Raw genomic sequence first — 25,206 nt, 5'->3', positions numbered from 1 at the left:
GAAATGTAAAAAATAAAAATAAAACCAAGTTTGAATTACTATCTTCCTTTAAAAAAAAAAAAAAGAAAGAAAGAAAGAAAAGCTACGGCCTTGGGAATACTGTACATATCTGTTACCGACAATTCTGAAAACCACCCCTGCAAGCTTGTCAGTTAAACCAAATGTTAAATGGAAAATATTTGGCGGGATTTAAAATTAGACCCACACACATTACTTACAGATGTTTCCATGCAAAACACTTGAAACTGAACCACACCAAGTCATAAACCCCACAATGGTGTATTTTTTATACCCCAAGTTAATTTTTATTATATAAGTAGCCATATGAAGAAGGTATTGCATACAGCTTAAATTAAATACGGAGGAATGAAATCAGCAGTATCCCTTTACAGCATATGGCCCAGCAAATCAAATTACAAAGCTTTCCACATCTCATTAACTGCAATGAGTACAGTGAGTTTTCTAATAAGTCACATCTTTTTCATGTGAGTGGTGAGCAGTGACTTATTGTAAGAATTCACAGGATGACCCTTGTGCTGAAATTAAGAACTAATCTAAAATGGGCAGGGTCATCTGGTCAGGACTGATCATAACATTTCCTCATTATTGTTTTAGTTGGCATTGAAGCATATGTTTTCCTGGTGCCCCAGCTGAAAAATGCCTTTGATAATTTCACTGACAGCAAATAACCCACACACTGCCATTTAATGAGTTCGGGCAGGATTAGCTGACAATAAAGAATATAGTATAAATGTTTTTATTAGAACAGATTTATTTTTTAGTTGGGAAAAAAAAAAAGAAGTCCCATGGAAATGCTGAGCTGATTTCTACCCTTGCAATAGTGATAGGCCTGTTAGTGATGCAGGTGAAGAGGAAAAGCTGCACAAAGCCCAGGGCTGGCCAAGACAGTGCCTTCAGGCTACACGTCGTGAAAGGCAAGTTCCAGCTGGAACCTATACTCAGATGTCTGGTTCCTCCTTTGCACAACAAGAAAAAAAATACTTCTACAATTGCTCATCATGTGGCCTTTGGTTGAGATGAATTACCAATTTACAACCTCTTGTGTTTGGAGAGAAGCAAACTGTGCTCTTTTGAGGCAAGAATCAGGAACCTAAAATCATTTAAGCCTTCTTGTTTATAAGGCCAGAGTGAGGCCAAAAATCCATTTTCCTCTGTGCTCTAAGCCCTTTCAGTGACGAGTTTCTCACCATCTGCACTAATAAGTATGGACTGGTGTGTGTATACACTGAGGAGAAGGGGAGAGTGAAAGGGTTTTAAATGGTTGCAAATTGCTCTCCTGCTGAGATAACAGCAGTTTGCATGTGAGCCTCAGTTGTCACACATCAAGAATGGGCATTTGGCTTCTTTTCACACAGCTGCGAGAGAGAAGGGGTAAGTTTCAGAACGACTAGAGAGAAAAGCGGTCTGTTGTTCTTAGGGAGACAGGCTTTCTGGTGGCATCTTGCCCAGAAGCTCTTGCTTCACAGCCCCAACCATGGGGACTGGAGACAGGATAAGCAGACCTGTCCCAGAGCAGGGAGCAAGGGGATCACTGAAGCCCTGAAACGGGATCATAAGCCTCAACACTCAGCAGAGACCAAAGGGATCAATAATGGAAACAAGGCCAGAGGGTTGAGGTCACCCAGTATGTAAGAAGGTGGTCCTTGAGGTTAAGGTCCGTTTCTTGGGAAGACTTGGAGGCTTAAGACTCTTCCTTGGGCACAAGTGGCCACAAGAAAAGCTCTGTCTTAGGAAGATGCTAACAGCAGTCTAAGGAGGTGGTGCGGGTTAGCAGAGGCAGTGAGTGTGCTGTAGGAAGAGTTAGGCTGCCGATCCAGGACCAGGGAGGCTGACAAGACCCAGAGGTCTCCCAGCCAGAGAGAAGTGGCTCCCTGTTCCTAGCATAATGTAATGGGCAACTATGGAAGCTTCAGAGACTGTCCAGTGAAATAGGGAAGCGTCTCAGCAGTAGCATAGCAGCCACAGTGAGAGTGGAGTTCCCAGGTGTCAGAAAGTGCACTCTAGGAAATGCCGAGAGCATGAGAAGACTCCCTGGTTAGAACACTTCCAAATAGATCCTCCAACAGAAGGACCTCCAACTCCAACCTACCCCAAGGTGGGGCAGTGGGACCCAGTCCCCTAGCTGTCCTCTCAAGTGATCAACATGGGAGAGGGAAGGACCCTGGGAAGCAAGGGGGAGTAGGAAGTATCAAGTCCAAGGGAAGAGAAGGAAAATGGAAACTGAAATGGAGCAGAGTGTCAGCGGTTGAGCCCAGGCAAGGCAGTGGGATCAGCTGGGAAGCAGACTGGAAAAGTCACCTGAGGGTGTGAGACTCGCAAGAAGTACCTGTGTCTGAGCCCATGGGAGGAGAAGGCACTGTGAAGGATACCAGGCCCTCAGGACCACCCAAGGAAAATGTGGGGAAGTGGGGAAGAGAGGGGAAGGGAGGGCCTGCCATTAAATACAAGACCAATCCCTGGTGAGAAGGAATTGCTAGCTACCACCCAAAGCAACAGTTCAGGATTGTAAACTCATACACGGTTCACCCTCAGTGTTGTCTTAGGTCCTCAAAACAAAACCTATATTAAAGCCTTTATCACCTCATTTCACCCTTCAGTTGTAATTGAAGCTTCCAAGCCTAACACAGGCCCTGGTTACTTACACTGGAACCTAGACAAGGAAAATCCCCGAGTATTGCTAGGTAACAATAACAAGTAATATTTGCACAACTTTACAGTTTACAAAGTGTTGTCATCATTCTTCTCATTTGCCCTTCATTACCAGGCTGTGAAGAAGGCAACTTATCCGTAGCTAGGAAATAAATGTGGCCAGATCACAGACCAACGTCTTCAGGTTCCAAGCCCAGTGTAACTTTTATTACAGCAAATATTTTTTATATACTAGTCAAATTATACTTTAAAATGCTCTGGCAGTCTGAGGGAATATCCATGTTGTACTCTTGGGGTAATGTACTCAGGGATTAAGGCAAAGTACTCCAGCAGAGACCATCTTTCCCTAACATACCTTAATATATCTCCAGATCTGGTGTGTGTGGCAGACTTTCTGCCTCCATTTCCCCCTGGCTGGTGCAGATGGAACAGTGTTGCCAAGATTACGTTCTTCAGAAACATGTTTTCTAGGACCCTCTTGGTAGCTGCTCATTGACTGTGCTTAGAATAAGAGCCATAGTTGTCTTTTTGGCAAAAGAAGAAAATGAGGAAAGAAATCACATATAAACTTAAGTGATATTAACATGGCTTTCGAAGCAACATCAGCCAGGAAAGCAACTAGCCCAAAGGAACTGGGGCTACCAAGCGCTGTGTACCTTCCCCTTCCTCTTCCCCGCAACCGTTCTCTCTCTTTCTCCAATTTCCTCCTCTTTTTCTATCTCCACTACTAGACGATGCCCAAAATATAGTCACTGTCTAATAGGAAATAGGAAACTCTCTCTTATTTCTACATTCTTCCTCTGCCAACTCTAGCAGGTAAATGGGGCCAAACTAAAGAGTGTTCCTGTTGAAGATATAGAGGCTTCAGGTGAATGTGAAAGGCTGGTTGTGCAAACAGATTTTTAAAATTCTGGGCTGAACCCAGTGGCTCATGCTTGTAATTCTAGCACTTTGGGAGGCAGTGGCAGGAAGATCGCTTGAGGCCTGGAGTTTGAGACCAGCCTGGGCAACATAGCAAACCCTATCTCTACAAAAAAAAAATTTTCTTTAATTAGCCAAGTGTGGTGGCATGTGCCTATAGTCTCAGCTATTAGGGAAGCTGAGGCAGAAGGATTGCTTGAGCCCAGGAGTTCATTGTTGCAGTGAGCTACAATTAGGTCACCACACTCCAGCCTGGGTGACAGAGCAAGACCTTGTCTCTAAGGGGAAGAGGAGGAAGAAAAGGAAGAGGAAGAAGGAGGAGAAGGAGAAGGAGGAAGGGGAAGAGTTATCCTGCTCTCATGTGGGAGGTTTTAAAGGCCTCATCCTCTACCACCTGAACTTGTAATTAGACACTTCCATTTACCCAAGGAACCCAAACCAGCACAGAAACCCAAGGCACACTTATGCAAGTAATTGACATGAGGCATGAATTGTATGTTGATGAATAAGATAAACGTTTAAACCTACGGAAACATTCTTCCTGTCCTTATCTCCTCTGCTTTCCCAAACCTCCCCAATACTACCACTGGTCCTACCACATTTCTTGCAGCCCTCCTTCATTCCTGCCAAGTCTGGTGCAGCGCCACCATTCTCCTTCATGTTACCTCCAAGCTCCCACCCAAGATACCCCAAATGCTGGGAGCATTTCCTTCTTGTTTCCTGTGCTGCTTTCCTCTCTTCCTTGGAAGTTCCTTTCACTGACTCTAGGAAGGTACTGAATCCCCACATCTGCAGCTTGTCAAAGCCTCTAACATGTACATTGAGTATCAGAAAATTCAACAATCATTTACAAGTTAAGATTCCTAATAGGTCTCAGGGGCTGAAAAGGACTTTTGAATCAGAATCAGTCCATTTTCAAATATTCCTCTAGCATATGACAACTTTCTAAGCTTCAGTTTTTTTGTCTGTAAAATGAGGGTACAGGGTCTTCATTCTAAGGTTCTAGAAGTCCAAGGCTTGGTCAAGGTCATACAGCTAGAGGTTTGACAATGCAGGCTGGAAGTGGAGGCTGCTCCCTTCTGAAGGCCACACTCTCCACACAAGCCATCTCATCTGCCTGCACTCCTCTGTTAAATATGTACCAAAACTAACAATGGAACTACCATGTGATCCAGCAATCTCACTTCTGGGTATATCCAAAGGAATTAAAATCAGTATGTTGGAGAGACATCTGCACTGCCACATTAATTGCAGCACTATCCATAATAGCCGAAACACGGAATTAACCTAAATGTCTATCAAGGAATGCACTGATTTTTTTAATGTGGTATATATACACATGGAATACTATTCAGCCTTAAAAAAGAATGAAATGCTGTCATTTGTGACAAAGTAGATAAATTTGGAGAATATTAAATTAAGCAGTAAAATAAGCCAGGCACAGAGAGACAAATACTACATGATTTCATTTATATGTAGAATCTGAAGTACTAGAAGTAGAGAGTAGAATGGTGGTTATCAGAGGCTGGGGAGGAGAGAAGGGGTAATGGAGAGATGTTGACCAAAGAGTACAGTTTTAGTTAGACGAGAGAAACAAGTTCCGGTGTTCCATTGCACAGCTAGGTGACTATAGTTAATAAGAATGTATTGTATATTTCTAAATTTCTAAAAGTTTGAATTTTAAATGTTCTTACCACAAAGAAATGATAAGTATGTGAGGTGATTAATATATTAGCATAATTGTATATTTTTAATTATAAATATATTTAAAACATATCAATTTGTGACTAAGAAGCAATTCTTTATTTTTATGCCCTTAAATACTAATAGAGTATTGCCTACTGAATTATGTCTCAAATGTAAACACCCTGTTATCCATCTCTATATCCATCTACTACCAACCATCACCCGCTCCCTTGATCTTTGCACATCAAAGATACTTACTAATAAATGCTTTTGAATGAACAAAGGCACTGACTGAACAAAGGACCTCCTTTTTTTCGTTATCTCAATGAGTACTGCTCACCAATTGATTGAAACTGGACTCCCAAACTCCCAGGCAAAGTTAACCCTCCCAGATGTCTTCTGCTGGCTCCACCGTTAAATAACTGTGTCACTCAGCTTCTCTGTAACCCTGATGTGCCTCCACTTCCTCATCTATAAAATGGGGATAAAATAGTACCTACCTCATGGGGTAGCAATCAGAATTAAATGAATGAATCCATTAAAAGCACTGAGAATAGTGCCTAGCAATGTGTGTCAGAGATCTCCAGATGGACAGAACTAATAGGATAAATGTATATATGTAAGGAAGATTATTGAGGAGAACTAGCTTACATGGTCACAAGGCAAAGTCCCACAATAGGCCATCTGCAAGCTGAGGAAGAAAGAAGCAAGTAATGGCTCACTCTGAGTCCAAAAGCCTCAAAAGTAGGCAAGCTCACAAGGCAGCCTTCAGTCTATGGTCAAAGGCCCGAGAGCCCCCAGCAAACCACTGGTATAAGTCCAAGAGTCCAAAGGCTGAAGAACCTGGAGTCTGATGTCCAAGGGCAGTAGGAACAGACAGAAGCATCTAGCATGAGAGAAAGAAGAATGCCAGAAGCCTCAGCAAGCCAGCTTATCTCCTCATTCTTCCACCTGCTTTGTTCCAGATGGACTGGCAGCTGATTGCATGGTGCCCATTCACGCTGAGGGTGGGTCTTCCTCTCCCAGTCTACCGACTCAACTGTCAATCTCCTCTGGCAACACCCTCACAGACACACCCAGAAAAAAGACTTTACCAGCATCCCTCAATCCAGTCAAGTTGACACCTAATATTAACCACCACACATTACATAGCAAAATGCTCAGTAAATATTAACTGTTGTTACTCTATACTTTCATCTAGCATAATCTTCATCACACATCACTGTGATTTCTGTTTAATTTGCTAACTTTTCAGAATGAGTGGAAGCTCTATGAGGTCAGGGACCATGTCTGCCTTGGTCTTACCCCCAGCATGGTGGTCTGACAGGTGGTAGGTAATCAATAAATGTCTGAATGCATCCATGCAAGAATGCAAAAATGTAAAGGAGTGGTATAATTCCCTGGACTATGTGGATTGGTTGCTGATACTTTATAACTAACAGGAAATCTTATAACTTTTAAATACCGTAGGTAATTGTTCTGACTTGCACTCTTCTGTTGTTTAAGAATAGAGGAAATGAAAGGCACCATTCCAAAGTGGTTAAGAGCACAGACCGCAAAGCCAGAGTGCCTCAATTTGAAACCTGCTTCTATCACTTACCAAAATGTGACTTTATGTGAATGCAATAAATAATAGTACCTACCTCAGATGGGTCTTACGGAGATTAAATGAATTAACATATGAAATGAGCTTAGTGTCTAACACTACATAGTGTTAGCTACTGTCGCTATCATCTCCATCACTATCATCATCATCATCATTAATTGTGAATAAGGATATATGACACAAAGACCTGAGAGTGAAAACAGATGTGTGGTTGTAAGAAAACATTTTGTCACCAATACAGAGACACCATGGATGGCTAAAAGGCAGTGTTCAATTTAACCATGTTGTTGTGTCATGACAATTTAGCTGTCATATTTATACTGTTGAAATGTTTTAGGTTCATGCAGTTTAGGCCATACGGAGGGCCGGGAGTTATGGGAGGAAGGTTTGCAGAAGAGTGTCTACTTTGTACAGTGTAAACACTGCTGTGCCCACCAGCTCCCACCACAAGCCCTGCACTCCAATGAGGTGGGCACATATTTGTGGCCCATCACCACCCCTGAGTCCTGCTGTGGCCAGAAGACCATTCTCCACTCCTTGCCATCTCCTCCTGACACAGATTTTCTTATCACATTTTAGTTCAAGGACCCTCCAGAAACCTAGGGCACCGTTCTGTTCTTTGCTGCTGTGTCTTCCAAGTCATGGGCAGTGGAGAAGCCTAGGACACGAGCTACCCCCTCCCTGGGCCTTGCTGTGGCTGGCCTGCAGGTCCCTTCAGATGTCCAGAAAGGTGGCAAACTGGGCCCTCCCCAAGTTGCTGAGCCACCTTCGACAGGAAGCAGGGGAGGAGCTTCCCCCCTGTGTGAAGAGGGCCGCAGGACCCAGCTCTGAGAAGATGTAGAACGCTCTGTAGCTTCGGGAAAAGGAATCTTAAGTCCCAGAGCAATTAAAGAACAGGAATCGAACTGAAACAAGAAATGAGAAAAGCTTTGCATCTCCCGTTTCTTACTCTATTTCACCACAAGGGCTTTTCCCCTCCACAACTCAAAGCTGTGAAGTGATTTGAAGCCACTACATTTAGCCACAGATGATTGATTTTAAAATTATTCATGAGTAGCCATCTCACTGCTATCTACCTACCTCAAGATTAGATGCTGCCACTATCTTACAATTCCCTTATAAGGGGTGGAAATCAAAATCTCCTCATGAATGAAATTTATCTCACCAGCAATGAATATGCACTGTGGTTTGTTATCATGGAGTTCTTTATCCTATTATTTGCTTAAGCTACCTTAAGATTATAACATGTATTAATTTTTATATTGCAAATTCTATGTTATATGCAGAAAGAAAGAATTACAACAGCACCTGCCATGGTTCTATTGAATCAGTACTTCATATATTGCATGTATTGCATAGCATGACCTTTTGATGCTTAATACCCAACCCTACCCCTGACTCACCTTATAAACACACACAAACAAAAGTAATTCTCTGAAGGTACCTCATGAGTCAAGTTTGCTCAAGATTCATGGCTCTTACCTGAAACACTGGGGTGCCTATTTAAGTAATATTAAGAAGATGTTAATATTATGAATACTATTTCCTTGAGATAGCCACCCTGTGGCCTCAGGATTGCAACATGAATGCTGACATTGGTGCCTGGCAGCCAACAGAAGTTAGAGAACTTGACACCAGGGAGTGTCCCAGAAAGGACCCAGGACATGGTCCACTGTGATCCTCACTCAACAGAGTAACATGGAAAGCGCCACTCCCTCATATGTCTAATCATATGCTCATTGCCTGACCCTGGGTGGGTGGACTCCATCCAGGTAACATACAATTTTTAATTTTAAGGGATGATATCCATTTTTAAATTAGCTAAGTAATGATACAAAAACTGAAATCAGAATTCGTTGTGGCCTTCCCATGAATGACCTCATGCCATTTGGTGAGAGAGGTAAAGAAAGGGTGGAAAGCTGGGTGCTGGGATGTACTGGATTTGCAAGGCCACGTCCCTGGAACACAAGACAGGCTCAAACCTCTTGAAGCCAGTCAGAGTCCAAGGTAAGCGGCTTCACAAACACTCAGCCAATAATAAAATGTTTTGAAAAGCACTTAAGCTTAATGGGTTGAGGTGTTAACTCAGGGGAAGCTTCTGTTACTATGGAGAGAGACTGTGAGAGCAGAGCAATGCTATGAGGGAAAAGGAATGCCATTAGAAGGAGTCATGCCACACACAGCAGACATACAATAAGGCCTCCCATATGCGATGGGCAGCCACATGGGGCCCAGGATGACGACACTGGGCCAGGGGAGTACCAGTTGGTATAGGGACGGTCTTCAGATGTCTCATTGCCACTTGGTTTGAATCTTCCTCTTGATCCACCATTCTCCCCAGGCCTACTGTAGAGCAGACCTTCTAAGACCAACTCCACCACTTATTCTTCCGCCCACTCTTGGCCATCAGCTCAGAAGCCAAGGGCCATCCCCAGACATTCTAACGTGAGTAGACTGGAGTGTGCTCTACGTCTCTGGTATTACAGGTTTTCATGTTACATTCCTCAACTCTCCGACACATGACAGGACACAGAGGTATTATTAGGTCCAGGAATTTGTGTGGCAAGAACAATACTTTAGTTCTCCATGACTACCAACTCAGTGGTCTTGATTAGTCTTATAACAATGTTGTTTCCTATCAAGTGAAACATTGCCTTTAAAAGGATTTCAGTCTCCAAACTTCCTTCACACAATGAATGCTCACGTCCTAGCACCCAGAGCCATCTGGCAGCCATTCGAGTTCCTTGGAGCTGTGCACCAAGGGGGAAAACTGGTTCATCCTAACACCATTTAACACATGCATTACTGATGGTCTTCTATGGTGCAAGCCTGGGAAGGGCTGAGTTGTCAGCCAGTTAAGTACCTTTCTGACCTGTACGGTTGAGTCATCTGATCAGTATTCAGAACCATTGCTGTTGGCTCGACAACAGTGTAACACCTCGAAATTTATTCTTTATCAGGGGTATCCAGTCTCCTAGCCTGAGATTTATAAGATTCATTGAAAGAGATAATATATTTTTTAAATGAAAGAGCAAAACAACATAATTACATATCTACAGAATAAACCGACCTCTGCCAACCCAGGTGGAGATGAAGCGCACAGGGTTTGATTCCTCTAATTACACACAGCTTTTGGATAGGGGTGGATGAAAGGACACTTTATTATTCTCCCTGTAGTCATAGTGCTCTGTTGAAGCTAATCAAACTCTAATTCATTAGAAACTGGGACAAGAAACAGAAAATATAAATAAATAATGGCTTCCACTGGCCCTTAAAGCTCTAGTGAAACTTCTGATTACATCTGGCACCTGGGCCCTGCTAGAACGTGCACTCCATGAGAGCAGAGGCCTTGCCTGGCGTGTTCACCAGTGATCTCCAGCACCTAGACGAATGCCCAGCACCTCGTGCTCACCTCATAAGTATTTGTTGAATGAAGCAATGAATAAATGAATGAACGAATGAACGAAAAGGGCAGACTCATCCAGAGCAGCAGAGGAGTCATGGTAGATTGAATGTGCCATCAAAATCAAAGGCCTTGGGCTAATCCCAAGTCTTCTGACCAGATGAGTTTGAGTGAATTACCTCACTTCTTTATTTCCTCACCATAAGATGGAAGTAAAAATAATATATATTGCAGATTAAGTGATAAAATTTATGTAAAAGTATTTCATAAAGTATCAGTTACCCATATGAGAAACCTGTAAGTAACCCTATATCCTACAGCTTCACTCACCCCCCACACCCTATTTGCCTCTTAGTCCTACAACTTCTACCTCCTAATATCTCCCTTCATTGCTTCCTCTCCATTCTGACCAGTATCTTCACTGTGGTTCTCAGGACTCACCACCTGATAACTCCAGCCCCTTCCTGGTGGGTTCCCTGCCTCAAGCCTAGCTCTGCTACAGTTGCCTTGCTGCCAATGGGCTTCATGAAGAGTGAGTGATCGCTGTAGTCACAAAGCCCAGGGATCCATGCTCAGTAGGGCCCAAGCTTGAGGGCAAATGCTCTCTGGTTGCCATCGTGAAATTCCTAATGATTTACTGTTTTGGAAGTGAAGTCCATGGCACATAACCACGGGCCAGGGGCTTAGGGTCTTGGTCTCATGTGCAGCATCTCTTGCCTCCCAGGACAGGTTCTCAGCTACCTATCCCTGGCACCCTGGATATCTCTCTGTCCCTGGCACCCTGGACCCTGCCCAACCTCCCTCACAACCTGTCCCAGTGATTCTGTCAACTCCACTTCAGTGGAGGCTTGGGCACAGGGTGGAGAGGGGCGGGGTTGGTGAGTGTGCTTCACAGTATCTTACAAGGGGGTGTGTCAGTGGTCATTCTCACCCCAAGCTATCAGTGCTACCGTGCATTTAGCAGGTGACTTGGAACAGGAAGCCTCAGGCCCAACCTTAACCAAGATACCCAGTGCATCTTGATAGGGAAGTTGCAATACCCTCAGGGGTTACCTGCTCACCAAGGGTGGGAGCACCAGGCCTCCAGGAAGGAGAGACACTTGGCTGCATCTTCCTGCCCCTACCTGCGGCATGGCACATCAGTCCTACAGCTACTGAGAGGAGGAACCAGCTGCCGGTGGACCACGTGTCCCAAGTCTCAGGGAGATCTCCAGCTCCCTCAAAGGTCTGTACTTGCCACACAAGTGTCCTGCCATGAGGACTGGAGGGTCGTGACATTAAAGAGGATTAAAAAATGCCATGACAGACTGAGAGACTGCAGAATGAAGGGAAACGCTCTGTATTTTAATGCCTTTAACATCACTTTTTTTTGGTTTTTGAACAGAAGGCCCTACATTTTCATTTTGCACAAGCACTCCAGGATCTAGTCCTGGCTGTCAACATGACCCTTCTAAATTCTGACCCTGACACACTGCTTACCTGTGACACTCCTTCAGTGATTTCCTCTTTCCTGTAACTCAGAGCAGAAAGTTCAAGCCTCCTGGTGAGGCCCCCAGACCCTCCTTGTCTGGCACGGGCTGATTTCCTCAGCCCCATCCCCTTCTGCTTACCCACACTCACCCTCTGCCTTGGCCATCTTGAAGCATCAGCAGCTTTTTGAACATATCTTGCTGCTTTATGTCACTGCTCGTCAAGTATTCTTCCCTCTGTTACCATTGTCTACCCCAACCTTTATCTGACTGTGTCTAATCAAGCCTCACTTCCTTCTATGGCCTTCCCTGACTACCACAGCACTCCCAGGATCCCTCCCAGGAAACCTGTGTCATGGCCCCAATCACTGTATCCTGGTATCACAGATATTCCTACCTGGTTTCATTGTCATACGTATACAACATGATCCTGATGACAGGGACCATATGACCTTCTATTCCTAGCTCCAGCAGAGGGTCTGACACTTTTGAGGAGCACTGAATTCAACACTAAGCTGGACATGCTGGTTCTTTCTGCACATTCCCTTCATTGCCTGCTTAGTGAGATGATCTGAATCAAACAAATCAGTCCTACTGGCAACTTTCTCCTGAGCAAGTAGCCTTTTCAATCACCAAGATGGCTAATACACCATTTTAAAACTATTTTATAGGCCTAGCACTTTCTGATCATGTCACCTGCAATGATCCCTTGGGTTTCAGTTCTTATTACCAAACCTCAGCCACAGAAATTGGAGATTGAAAGCACTGGACTCATTTTTCCTAAGAGAAAAAATCATTTTTCCCCTTCAACACATTCACAAAGCTCTAACATTGCGATCCTAGAACATGGGCCTTCCCTCCACTACTTCCCTATGGAAATCAGCGTCCCATATAATGGGTTTCTTGACCTTGGACCCGGAATCTAAACATCTGTCTATTCAATCATTTGGTCCAGATCCCTCATCTCACCATTGCGGACACTTGAGTGCAGGGGGCCAGGGGCTGTCTCCATCCCGACCCAAGCCTGTGCTCATCCCACTGTTCCATGCAGCCTGGAAGTTATCGCCAGGCTCCTGATTCACCCTTTCACTCACTTCTCTTGAGAGCATACAAGGTCATCCTTGCTTCTAGGTTTCCTTTCCTCAAGATCTCTAGACTACAATATTATCCCATCAATTGTCCAGTAACTGAAAACCTACCAGCCATACTAAACTAACACATGATTCTGGCATCCTCTGTTGCCACTTCTCACCAGTGCTTTGCTTTCCACCTGAATGTTCATCAGGGAGTTTGTTAAAAATTGGAAAGGGGCAGGAATGAGGTTATTGAGCTATGAGTGATCAGACAATACAACTTACCTCATAGAAACTGTTTATTTCACTAAATTGTGGGAGAACCAATGATAAAGAAATAATCCTGGTTGATGCACAGTATTGACACAGTAGCCACACAAACCACATTCAATATCTCCGTAAGCCAGCTGCTGGCTTGTTTTGGGGGCTGTGTAATTGCTGCTGCCATCATTTCATGAACGGTCCCCTCCTCATCCCAGCACCATTCATGGTTAATAAACTAGGAGGACTGTTTCAGACAGAGAGCAATCTGCAAATCAGAAGCTTTCCAGCTAGACTGGAATGGGTGGCTTTATTATACACATTCCTAGTCACCTTGCTAACAGTCCTCAGGTTTCAGAAATGTCATTAAATATTCCATTTAAGAAACACAGGAAATCCTAAACGCGATCTGACTCATCCCCAGCCCCACCGCTTCCCCCACACCATCTCAATCCTTCAGGCACACTCTAAACTTATAGAAATGTGGCCAGGAGAGAGTTAGACTATTTTGTGTGATGCAATACAGCCTGTTCAACTTTTGCATAGCAATTCAGCAAACACAGTTTTAAGCATTCAATTCTACTTCTACAGCTTCTTAAAATTCCCTGCAATATAATTATACTGATGGGAATGCAGAAAGATAATTGCTTTTAGAGGAAAGTTTCTCCTTTGTTCCATGTTCATCTGGCTTCCAGAAATGGAACAAGAGCCCTTGAACAGCAGAAATACGCATCCATGTGTCTCTAGTTATCATTTATTTACAAAGATAGACCTTGACAAATGTAATTTGTTCAATAAAATTAAAAGGATGCACGATAATTCACTTAGACAAAGAGACTTGAAAGGGGACGTCATCGGCAGCAGCGCCGTCCATCATTCCAAATGATCAGCTGACTTTGAAGAAGTGGCAGGTGTTCCCCTTTTGGAATGCAGCATTGAAATAGTATTTAGAAGGGGGGAAAAAAGAAAGAGAGCTAGGAATTGGAGCAATTTTTTATTCAGGCAATAATTATACAAATTAGATCTATGAAAGCCAGAGAATGACTGTGCCTTGAACCCTGTCTGTGTGCATAGAACAATGGGGAAATTAATAATTAAATCTATTACATATGCTCATAATTCAATACAAAAGATACCTCAGTAGTTCAAACACTCCTGTATTTTCATTTGAATAAGGCTTTCACACATTCTCATTATATATGTATTATATTTTAAATTTAACAGCTTATTTTGTTGCCTTTATGTTTGAATTAATAAGGGCACACTTTAATGCACTAATGGGGAATTGCATTAGCCAGCTTTGCAGACATAACTTTGAAAATCTCCCTGGTTTCCCAAGGGTGAAATCAATTTGCCCCATAATGTGTTGTCTCACAGACACATCTGGAATCTTGGAAGAAGAGCTCCCCTCTACAAGCTTCTGATTTGGGCGTCCATATTTAAAAGAGGATCCCCAGAGAAGATACCTTTGCTAAACTGACCGGATCCCTCAAGCTCATCTTCTGGATTTTGCAATCTTTTAGCCAGCTGACATGCTTTTCATGCCTGGCCCATGTTATTTTTCCAGAGAACAAAAATAAATTTTCTGTGAAAAAGTAAAGGTTTATTTTTAATCCAATAAATTGTTTCCTCTCTTTTAAAAATTTTTCTTTCTCACTCCCTCTCTCCCTCTGGCTTTCTTTATATTCCTATTTTTGACTCTTTATACCACCTCTGGCTCTGTGGAGAGTGAAGAAGACAAGGAAATTAGAAAAATGAGAGAGAGAAAAAAGTGTATCCTATGGTGGGCAATGATGGAAAGGCCCCCACAACTGTTGAGGTACCAATAATAGCGCCCGAAGTACTGGAATTCAGGATAGGGGGATCAGTGGTTGAACTACAGCACTGAAATCCCAGAGAGCACAAAGAGTTCACAAAGCAGGAGTCTCGTTTTCTAAAAAACAAAGTGACTCCACAAGAAGGTCAAATGCTAAAGTTATAATCAATGGAAAATACCCATCCCTCTGCAACCCAGAAAAGAGACAAAGAAGTCAGTAGTGTGAGAAAGAAAGAGAGGAAGCCTAACCAACTGCTCACATCTCAGTGCAGAGCGGCTGCCAGCATACCCGGACAGCCCGGCACATGCGGAGGCACTCGCCGCTGCTGCCACTGCGGTATGACAAGGAGTTTTGTGCCTTCGGAGGAGCGCCAAATCCAATGATACTAATTGCATTGCAGATTTCTAGCATCATTAGCAATTCTTAAAATTACATTTGCCCTGCTTAAGTTCTCTATTTCCAGCCTGGTGTACGAAGGGGACAAGTCTCTAAAGGGGATATGGGTTACAGAGAAATTCGATTGGACATGCTGGCTTCAGGTGTGCAGGTGGAGGCTGGCCGGGGGGGATTCACAGCCCAGGAAAAATGCTTGTTTGTCTTATTTTAAATGCTGATTGCCGGGAGAATAAACAAAACCCGCAGCTAAATGGGCCTTAAAGGAACACTGGGAATTTTGGAAAGAAAAAAGCCTTACCGAATAACAGTTGGAACTAGCCCTGTGGGTCCTATGGTGACAAGCACCATCCAACCACCCCGAGTGATGGAGTAACTTGCATTTGAAATAGTTGGTGCAGAAATAACCCCTCTCCTTTTGTTTGTTTGTGTTTAAAACAAATGAATAAAATCCAGATGAATTGGTGTTTTTGCTTTGTTTGTTTCCTTAAAGAGAACATATTTGCTCATTAGGAAAGCTAGACAGCCAGCTCCAGAAACAAAAGCCCCAAGTCTGTGTCTCTCCTGAGCTTTGGCAAACACTTTGCCACAACATTTCCTGGCCCAAGTATCTCAACCCTGCTGGGAAGGGAAAGGCTATCCCAAGAGCAGAGCAGAGGTCAGGATCCGCCTCTCCCAAGGCTGCTGGCTCCTGAAACTGGGGCAGAGCTCTGTGCAGCTGGGACTTCAACTGCAGAGTCATTGAGAGACCACCAACACCAGCCTCTCCCAGAGTGGAGGGGTGGCCTCTACCCTGAATCTAGCAACAGAAAGGGGACCAGCTCCTGGGTATTTTTTCCAACAATTTATCCCATGTAATTAAATTGCTAAGCCTATATATTTATAGACACATACATACACATATACATACACACACTTACAAATATGTATTATATATACAGCTCTATGTATAAACACTCACATAGAGGGAGTATAGCTTTTAATTGGGCCGTCTTCTCAAAATAATTAAGCCAGTTTTAATGAAATACTGTTTAAGGCTGCTGGCAAGCAAAGAAGCCATCTTTAGCAGAGCATTAATAAACTGAGTCATTCGCACGAGGGAACGGCTAGCTGTATCAGTCACATTCATGGTGCTAATAAAAGAGCTCAGTTCTCTGTGGCGGGCCAAGGACTGGAGGGCTGGGAGGGAGCACAGAGCCCAGTCATCTCGGGCTCACTGTCACAGACAGCCCTCACGGCTGCAGCAGAGTTCACAGTGCAAGCTGGAAAAAGGGTCTGCTTGCCCTCAAAGGATGCCAGCAGGAATCTAAGTCCATTGCTCTGTCCATGGAAAAGTAAGGTGACCAATTGCAGGGGCTGGTCAAGTCTCCAGAGCTTCTTGGTACCTGTGACTGGTGCTGGACCAGGTTTGGGAACAGGGTACAAGCGTGGCCAGACTTTCCCCTTTTGGCGTCCCAGTTGCTGTCTACAGTGACCTGCCAACCCCATGATATTAATGAGATAAACATGTTGGGAAGGTTTTTCAGAGGTATTGATGGGAGTCATGTTTAACTCTTAAAATAAGGGTAGTCATTCTCTAAACCAGGAATTTAGATAGGACTTCCCTTATCAATACCTCCTGCTGCTTTTTAGGAGGAGGTAAAGGCATACCTGGTTTGGTTTTTAGTCAAATGGATGGTTTACCCATTCTCACAATGAGAATCTTTACAAACGGGACTGACTTTCACCAAAAGCAATGAGATCGACTTGCTGCCACGTGAAGGTCCATGTCAATGAGATGGTGTAGCAGTATCTGGTGCTGGAAAGAAAGAGGGCTGTATAAGATTCCCACTGTACCAAGGAGGAAGCTGACATGCCCCAGTGTTACACCGTTCATCCCCAGCAGCGCAGCCGCCTCCTGAATCCTTCTTCAAGAGTTCTGGGAGAAGAAAATAAGCCCCGTTACCCTCTCTTCCTTTCTGCCTTGGAAAGGGCAGGGCTATAAAACACGGTGGGGGAAGGTTTTTCCTAATTCCAGACAAGGCGGTAAAAGCAGGAACCTTTTGATTTCTGTAAGATCAATCTGATGAAAGGCTGGAACGGAAGTTTATATTGGACCATGATAACAGTTACCATTTACTGAGCCTTTTCATTTGCCAGGAGGACACTGTAGATGCATAATAGTTCATAATCCTTACCACAACTCTGTGAGCTAGCGAGTTGTATACCCATTTGACAGAACAGGAAACTGAGGCTCAAAAAGTCAACCAACTTACCCACAGTCCTAGAGCTCTCAAACAGCAAAGGCAGGATTCAGACATCCCAAAGCAGTGAACAGCGTGCCCTGGTTCTGGTAACACGCCTTTCGGGTCCTCCCTCTCCCGTTCTCCTCTACCCAGGCTTGATGCTGGGTCCGTCTTCCCTTTGGCCTCACCACTAAAGCTAATGTTGACATTTTCATCAACTTCCCAGGCCCGCACTCCCAGGAGCAGCAACAGGCATCAAGCCTCGGCGCAGACACAGTCCTTACAAAAGGCAACTTCCGGGGAAGAAAAAGAAACTCCTTGTTCTCAGCTCACTTTCAGAACTGATGCCCCGCAGACAGGAAGCGTGCCTGGAGTGTGCTTTCAGCACGGAGGAGGAAGGAGAGGCACACGCAGGGCTGGATTCCCGGTTCTCCAGGATCCGGAAGTGGAAGAAGCCGGGGAGTGACGAGGGACCCGGATCCGGCCTAAACCAACGCCCTTGGGTCAAGCCCCTGTGGAATCCTGGACAAAGCAGCCGCGACCTGCCTGGGGGACCGGGAGCAGGGAACGGAGACCCCAGTGGAGCCAAGGAGCCTGGGCGGCCAGAGGAAATGGGCGACGGTAAATGGAGATGCAGCCGGGTATAGGAGAGGACGACCATCGACTGGGAAGCCGAATCCCCCTTGCGGTTTGAAGGCTCTGAGGAGGGGAAGCGCCCCGCGCCCGGCCCCCAGCCCTCCTCCGGGAATGAAGGGCTGCAGGGCCCGCCGAGGCCGCCACGCGGGGACCGCCTGGCTGAGTCCCACCGAGACGTGGCCGGCGCCCACCGCCCCTGCCCGGCCTCCGCCTGCTCCTATGGCAAGCACGAGGCCCCACCGTGCAAGCGCACTGTGCATCGCGCCTGCAGCCTTTCGAAAACAGAAAAATAGGGAGTATATTTAGTACCCCAAACACTTGTAATGATGCCGCTCCAAGCAAATGAGTCCTTAATAATCCAGGAAGCGAGAACAGCGACCGATGGGGAGCAAACAGCCCGGCCCTGTGGGGTTGAACGCGGGGCACCAGAGACTCCTGACACCCCATGGGGCACAAGTCCCAGCTCCAGGCGTGCCAGCACAGGCCCTTCCCCGGCGAGGAGCCGGGCTTCTGACCAGAGGGCAGGGTGGCGAGAGGAGGCCAGCAGGACGGCTGACCCTGCGTGAAAAAAAAAGAGAATTCCAAGGCACCGCAGCTAGTCCTCCCTGGCTGCGACCGTGCCTCGGGCTGGGAGGATGTTCCTGTGGCGCCACCTAGTGTCCGAGGTGCAGAGAACGCCCTGGCGAGCGAGGGCTGCAAGGACGGCCTGCGACCAGCCCTGAGACCATAGACTCAGGCTGGGACATTGGGATGGGTCATCCCAGGGGCCCCCCGCTGTGGACCAGTGATGCCCTTCCACCAGGCAAAAAGCCCCCCAGACGTCTCTCTCTTCCTGCTGCAACCAGAGCTAAAAAGAAAATTTGCCAGAACGAGTGGAATAACTGACGGTCCCTTTCAATGAGACGTCTTCCATGAGGTGATGTCTGATTTTTCTTAAATACAATGGCAAGTCGATTATTAGTTCATTCAGAAAAAATATAGATGCGGTCATCGTATAAACATGAGTTCCCACATAGAACTGAGCCTCGGACCCGCTGGAGGTGCTGTGTCTGGGAAAAGCTGAACTAGAATTTTGGGTGGAATAAAGTAAAATCTTTACTTTTTATTTTAACAGTAGCCTGAAGACCTCCTGCAGAATAATGGAAAGGATCAATACCTGGGAACCAGGATACTAAGGTTCTGGCATTGGCTCTGCCCCTCAGTTGTCTGTGTGACCTTGACCAGAGAGAAACAGTTTTACCTCTGGCAATGATGTGGAGTCTAGATTGATATCTACATGTGGTAGATAAGGAAACAGAGGTTCCAGAAGTTTACCCAAGGCCAGGCAGCAAATCAGTGGCCAGACCAAGCTTCAGCTCCACATCTGACCAACTCTGAAGAGCACGTTCCCTTCACCAGCCACTAAATCCCTTCGTGCTTTGGCCTTTTCATCTACAGCATAAGGGGACTGTACCAAGTGGTCAGGATTCCTTCCAGATACAGCAAACTGTGATTCTAAGGTTTCACTGATCCCTTAAAACCCAGTTTTAGTGCTCACAAACCCCGTGGTGATAACAAAAGAGCCTTTAAAAAGGATTTATCCACCTATAAAAACCATTAGATTTTATTTTGGGCTATGGGCAAAGAACACCAAAACAAACTTGTTGGAACATCAAACTACCTTTAAAATTCAGGGCAGCAGGGACAGAGGAGAAAATCTGCACAGGCCGAGGAGGGACAGCTTACAGATTCTGCGGCTATAACCAGACTGCAGGGCACTGCTTATGTGCCATTGCTTCCTGGGGGATAATTACCTCCTGACAATTGTTTAGACTTGATAAATACATGAAATGGGGCCACCAACAGTTTATCTGGCTACCAGTTCAGATCCAGACAGAACCAGATGAAGAAGTCAGGCACATTTGCAATAACCTCAAAGATAAAACCTTCCTATCTGAGACGGCTTATCTGCTCCTCAGGGTCATGCTGCCCAGTAACTGCCACCTCCAAAAGAAGGAAGGGGAGAGCACTTCTAGCAGGGGGCTCACAGTGTGCCTCGCTTGCCTTGAATTCCCCTTCCTGCTCTCCCGACAGGCCGCCTGCCTGACGGCAAGGGGGTGGTACCGTGCCCTAGTCTGGAAGGCTTGGGAAAGATGTTAGCAAGGAAGGTGGAAGAAATTGGCAACTAGACCCTAAAGCCAAGGTCACCTAACTCTGAGATGAATGTTTTCCTCGTGGGCTCCTCCTCTGCTTCAGAAGGACCAGCTGAAGGAACTTGAGGCCTCCCCAGCAAGGATAAGACCATGAGCCGCAGCTCAGAGGAGCTGGGACCCTGCTGGGCTACATATGCACCCCACGACCAAAGCAAGTTGGACCTCTGGGCCTCAGTTTCCTCACTTCTCAGGGGTTTGAGCTAAATAATCCCTAAGATCTTACTGAGCTATTTTATGGACTGGAATCAAACCAGCCAAAACATCTTTATGGTTTAAAAGATGCCAGAGGTTTCATTGAAGAACCATCTCCCTGCCTTACATTTTTCCTTAGCCCACTTGCGTTTCTTTTCCTCCTCCCCAATAACTCTCATTTCCTGGCCACAAACCTCCAACCTCCAACTCCTTTCCAATGTCAGTGGCTGGCTCCACCAGGCTCGCTAAGGAGCGAGAAGACCATCACCTCGGAAAGCAGCCCCGCTGGGTGGTCTACAGAGCAGTTTGCCGAGCTGCAGACAGGCCCTTTATTTTCCATCCGTCAAGGAAGGAAGCTGCCTAATGCTTATTTCCTCCTCCCACTCTTCTCCCTTCCCATCAGCGGACTCTTCCACCTTCAAAATATTCTGATAGGGGATCACAGGAGTTTTCCTCAAACAGGATCACTTGGGGTCAACCACTGAGCAAGCCCCAGCTGCAGCCCCACCAACTCCCTCACCCTCCAGTTTGAGCGATGGCTCCAGTTAGTAAAGCAGTTGGCTCAACAGGACAGCAACCAAAAGTTACTTTCAATGCCCTAAAGCCCTCACTTGACACCACCTCTTTTTTTTATTTAATTCTTCAGGGGCTTTTGGGGGACCCACAACTGAGCTGTATTCTGCAGAAAGAACTTCCAAAGGAAAGGAATAAGGCATTGTTTTACCAAGAGCCTTTTCTCCCTCAAGAAAGTCAGTGTACACTAGGCATCTTGCACTTTCTTTTCCCTTTGGGTAAGTGAGCAGAAGGAAAGCATTACCACCCAGGGTGAGGTCAGTCCTCACTGGTGGTGGGCTGTCTGGTTCTTTCAGAGTTTCCCCATGGTGCTGGCCTCACAATAGGTGTTCATGAGGTGCAGGCTAATTGGGTGAGTGGATGCAGCGCCCTGATGGATTTATTCAGTGTATGAGATTGCAAAGCCACATGCCAGCAAAGGCTTAAGCACCCCACCCTTCCCTTCAGACCAGTCCCATAGCTTCCCATGTCCCTATCTACCAGCTTCAATCTGAAGCAAAGGCAGGGATCTGAGCTATATCCCCGGTGAATGCCCGTCCCCTGACCCCTGTGCCAGTGCTTTGTCCCTGTGTGCCTCAGCTTTCTGTCTTCTCTCTGGACTATGATTCATGGCAGATATTAAAAAGGAAACAGCATCCTTCAGTTCTTTCTACCATTTCCCTTATCTTTAAAGGGTTCTTATTAAGCAGTATCTTCAAACTTATTTATGTGATGTCATGCTAGGAAGCAGTATTGTCAATGTGCCACTTTCCATGAGCACTGAATTCAGTAAAAATAAAAGCCAAATAAATGTTACATTGCCTCCATGCAGAATCCTCTCTAGTCATGACTAGCTATCCAGAGAGTCGGGAATCCCTAAAGATAATCAGATAATGGTAACTTTTACTTACCAAGGCAGTCAGACGGCTCCCTTTTCCTCTCCTCTTCTGGAGTGATTGATCTGGAGAGGCAAGCTTCTTGCTGGGCCACAACTGCCATCCACTCCTAGAAGCCAGCCCAGAAGCAGGGACACAAAATCATGGGGAGCCGACCATGGCCACAGGGTCATGCTATTACCCTTCACTTCACATTTTTCCTTCTTTTCTGAATGTTATGAAGATACACAGATGTATGTATTTTATGTCTGTTTTCATATTAAAAGTGAATGGGCAGGAGGAAGTGAGGAGGGGAAGAAACTAGCCCTCAAACGCCAAGCATCGTGCTGGGAACTCAAGCCCCCCAGTCATGGTCACTGGGGAAGGGATAGGCATCACCCACCCACTTAGTTCATATATGAATAACTGCTCATACTTGAAAATGTCTTGAACTACAAGTTGCAACTACAGGAAGTGGGGAGCCCCCCACAGGAGCTCTGCATCTTCCCTGAGAGCTCTTGGATAGTGCTCCTTCATCCTCCATGACTTTGATCTTGCAGCTCTGTTTACCTTCAGTGCTTTCTCGCTCTTCTCACCCTCATCCCAACCCCTTCCACTTTTCAAGACTCATTTAGACATCATCCCCAAGAAAGCTTCTGATTCCTCACTGCCCGATCCCATCTGTGTGGGCACCCATAGAGATGTCCTGTACAGCGCTTGTCCCCACTGTGTTGTAATACTCTGCGTATCTGACTGCTTCCTCAATGTACTGTGAGCTCTTTGAATGAGAGTCTGGTTCAACTTTGCATCCCCAGTATCTACTGGTGCAGTTCTAGGCTACCTCTTGCCCAAAACACCTCTGTGTTCTGAGGAAAAGAAGAATGCAGCCCCATCCCTCTCACTCACCCCATATGCACACTATCAGCCTCCAGCAAGGCCATGTGACTCCCTTGTTCAAGTCAGAAAAAGGTGCTCTCTCCTCATAGTGGGTGCAGCCCCGCAGCAAGGAGCACGTCTCGGTGAGTAGGACATGAGCTGGATGTCCACACCCACTGGGCCGGCCTCCAGGCAACCTGCACAGCTATATTGGTTGGCTCTGGTCAGATCAATCACTCTAGCCAGAGAGCAGTGACCCACTTCTCTGGACCTCTGGCTCAGCTTCCAAGACACCAGGCTGCTTTTTTGCTCCACTACCGACTCCCTCTAACCACAGCTGCTCATGAAGTAGATAAGCCTGTGTGTCTATAACAGCACAGTGCTCCATGCAACCCAAACACAGAATCCAGAAGAGAGAAGCCAAGGAGGTCCCGTTTCTTCCAGGCACATTGCCAGCCTCTGTCCGGGTCTGGGCACGTGGGCTCATTTACATAGCTGGTTTGGAGCTTTTGGCAGATGAAAGTGTGCGGATAGTTTTATATGTGTTGCTCATCATTAAATCCCCCCTTCAGGGTTTCTTGCTGCCTTTGGTTTGTGTCTCAATCTGGAGCAAATTTAAGCAAAGGTTTAGGTCTCTGCATTTCCTTGGTTTAATTAATAATTCATAATAAAAATTTAATCAAGGCATAAGCTTTTGTGGAAGGTTATAAAACACTTTTATTTGCCCTGGAGATCAGAATGACCACTTTCTAAATCTGTGAAATGATGGGTTTTTTCCCAAATGAGGAAATTTTACTCTCAACTGTAAATTTCAGCTGTTTGCCATATGTAACCGCAGAGAATCTGTTTATTGACTTAGTATATTAGAAGTAGTTAGGCAGGAAGAAAAATAAACCCAAACTCCAGACGGGAGAAAGTGTGGGGAAGGAATGAAGAGTTGAAGTTAGAGTCTAGCAAAACTCCAGCCTCAGAAGAGATAAATGGCAGAACCCATCTCCCAAAGGAGATAATGATGATAGGAACCAGACCGGGAAACAAAGAAACTGGTGGGACAGTCATTACAAGCCATTCAAGATCTTTGGAGATATAAGAAGAGAATGCAACGGGAAGAGTGGAGCCGTGAAAGGATTTCAGACACTATGCGAACTCTGCAACAGGGTATGGAGTCCTGTTTGGTGAAATCTGTAAACATGGGATGGGTCTTCACCTGCCAAGAAAAGAGTTCTTGCCAAATAGCAGAGAGAGCTCTAGACCAGGGGTAACTCAAATGTCCATCCGCAGACAAAGCCCCCTAAAAATATAGAGTCCTCTGTATTTTAGGAGAGCCCCCTAAAAATAGAGTCCTCGGCCCCCACTTTAAATGCCTTTTAAACTCTGCAAGTGACTTTGATGTCAGCCAGCTTTGGGAACCATGGTCCTGACAACCTTTGAAAGTCCTTCAGCATTAATTCTCTGAGATTTGTAAAAATTAAGTCAAGAGAGGAAGCACAAAGTTGCTGCAAAGAGCTGGATTCAGGGAATAATGTCTAATAATCAGTTGTTCTCCACAATAATTACTGTAACAATAACCTGTTATTAAATTTGTGGTTACTCCCCTTAATCTGACAACAACCCTGAAAGAAGGGTATTATCATCCCTCTTTTAGAGCAGGAAATGGAGTTTCAGAGAGGTGAATCAGTTTGTCCAAAGCCATGCTGCTAGTGAATGGCAGGGACAGGCTTCGAGGTCTCCTGACTGCAAACACTGGACTCAACCCTAATGGTCTGCATGAACCAGTCTGCTTTAAAGTGAGCTAAGTATAAACAACGGGGTTTGCAGAAGCCCCTGGAAGGCCCAGTGGCGGACCCCACCCAGCACTGATTCAGGCTTAAGCAGCCACTCCATGATGAGCAAAAAGAAACAGACTCCTCGGGGCTTAATGGTCACCAACAATTTTCCAGCGTGGAAAAATAACTCCAGGGGAAGTCACTCAGATCCTGGCTTGGCAGAATTGGCTTTCCTCCTCATTCAAGCCAGACTCCTCACCCCCAAGCCCAGCCTCAGCCCCAGTCTGACCCACAAAAGCCCACTGGGCAGAGTGGGTAGCCCATACCTGGTTGCCAGGAACTTTGAAGAGAAAGTGTTTAGTGGGGTCCCTAAAAGACCAAGGTGTTGGCAGCAAGGCACAGAACACTTTTAGGAACCACTAGTTTAGACCAGTACATTTAGTTATAAGAAGAGTTCCTGGGCTTCTAAACCGTAATCTGAGTGCAGTGACTTTGGAGCCGAGGGGGTCAGCATGGAAGAAGATATTAGTGAGGGCAGCTCCACTGCCTGCGCCTGCAGCGGGAGATGCCGTTCAGGGGCAAGGGTGGGCGGA

The 25,206-nt window shown here is 45.6% G+C and overlaps 1 pseudogene across 1 annotated transcript in view; it reads right to left on the bottom strand.

Annotated features, from left to right (window-relative positions):
* The window catches only part of LOC116530019, a 40,744-nt pseudogene extending 18,649 nt beyond the window's left edge, over window positions 1–22,095 (bottom strand). The window contains exons 1-3 of the transcript XR_004259790.1: window positions 22,008–22,095; window positions 21,156–21,235; window positions 17,555–18,755 (exon numbers count right to left, since the gene is read on the bottom strand). The product of XR_004259790.1 is annotated as an uncharacterized LOC116530019 (transcript). The remainder of the gene's footprint in view (window positions 1–17,554; window positions 18,756–21,155; window positions 21,236–22,007) is intronic.
* Window positions 22,096–25,206: the final 3,111 nt, after the last annotated feature.

The sequence above is a fragment of the Sapajus apella genome, unplaced genomic scaffold, assembly GCF_009761245.1.
Source record: "Sapajus apella isolate SASKATOON/1434 unplaced genomic scaffold, GSC_monkey_1.0 scaffold64, whole genome shotgun sequence".
Taxonomy (NCBI): Eukaryota; Metazoa; Chordata; class Mammalia; order Primates; family Cebidae; genus Sapajus; species Sapajus apella.
The sequence above is the reverse complement of the archived record's forward strand: the minus strand, read 5'-3'. Positions and strand labels throughout refer to the sequence as shown.